Source organism: Populus euphratica, unplaced genomic scaffold (genome assembly GCF_000495115.2).
Source record: "Populus euphratica unplaced genomic scaffold, PopEup_1.0 scaffold167.1, whole genome shotgun sequence".
NCBI classification, from domain to species: Eukaryota; Viridiplantae; Streptophyta; class Magnoliopsida; order Malpighiales; family Salicaceae; genus Populus; species Populus euphratica.
In genome coordinates, this window is record NW_011500052.1 from 6,956 (window position 1) to 8,735 (window position 1,780).

The window sequence follows — 1,780 nt, forward strand, 5'->3', positions numbered from 1 at the left end:
ATCCTATTAGGAAAATTAATTCTATAATTAATTTAATTAACTTTAAAATGCAAATTCAACATTTATATCTAGGAGGGCATAATCATAATTCAATTCCATATTCCATATTCCATATTTTAAACAAAAATAAATGGCAAGATTTAATTTATAAACTACACCCTCGAACCCTATTGTAATTAATTATAAGTGGGAGGGGTATAATAGTAATGAATTATAAGTGGTAATGGAAACAATAGATTTAAATTTTTTGTGGAAGTTCCAAGGTTTCCAGTAGATAGATCTAGAGTTGTTTATGGTTTATACAAAAAAATATAAAAAAATCATATAATCGTTTTAGATTTGAATAATTTCTTTAAGACTAGATTGTCATAAACCACAAGTCATTCAAATATTTGGCCTCTAATAATATTCCATATGAATCACCAATAAAAAATCTCCTCAATTGTTTTAAGAGAGAGGGATTCTTATACTTTCGAGTGCTAGCACTTTTCTTTTATATTTTTAGTTTATTTTTTATTGTACTCTACTCACCAAAATAAAAGGCATAGCTTGATTGTTTTAGGCTAATTTTAAAAATTTATTCAATTAAGTACTTACTTGATTATTTCTAGGTCTGGAATTGTAATTCCATATATTAATTATGTTTTAGTCATCAATTTCTAACATTTACTTACAATCAAATCACACTTGATTAATTATCCTATTTTAACTTTTGAATAATGATGTTTATGTGTGTGACCTCTTAGGTTCAGATGCTACCATTAATGTTTGTGCATACTAACACTGATATCTTTGCAAAAGCCTTTATGAAGAAGTTAAAAAAGGCATACTAGAATTGGAAGATGGAGCCTGCTCCTATTGTATTAAAAAAATAATTGATCTTGTTTGATAAAGTGTCTTGATGTTTTACCTCTCTCCAGATGTTTTGTTATGTTATGTTTTTTTATCTTAATGGTAATTTTTCTTATAATACCATAAGATCTTCTTTGTCAAATGAGCTTTCTTTTATTTTGGGTACTAAATAAGAAATGAAACAATTGAACATGGTTAAACTTATTATGACTAAGGAAAGAGATGGCATAATCTCTCTATTACATGAATATGCATATATCTTTACCTAAACTTATACAAATGTTCTTGGTTTAGACACTGACATAGTGGTACATAAAAGTCCTTCAGTGGAAGGAAGTAAACCTGCTAAATAGAAGACCAAATAAATGCACCCATATATAATGCTTAAAGTGAAGAAAAAAAATACAAAAACAGTGGGATACAAGATATCTGGATGTGGTCCACTATCCTTAATGGGTGGCTAATATAGTTATAGTTCTCAAGAAGGATGATAGGTGACACGATCAAAGAGTTGATGTCTTATCCCAAGTGCAAGAGTGTCAAAGTAAAATAACCCGGCAAGACCGGGGTCGAACCACAGGGAGGTGAATTATATAAATTACAAATAAAGAAAAAGAGTTGAAGAGAATAATAATAGAAAAAGAGTTGAAGAAAGTTTTAGGATGTGATATTGATGTAAGGATTAAACAATAACAAAACATATGTCTAGGTTATAGGATTTACTAATGGTATTTCAAATAAATATAATATAAACTCTTTTTATTACTCAACTAGAAACCACACACAAAGGAAGTTCTAATCGGATGATTTCTCGTTATTAGCTCATTATAAATTACTAACATGATCATATTAATTATCTTATATAAGTAATACCATACTTATAAATATCATCAAGCATTCATGTTGCTAGTTTATGTTAACAAAAAAT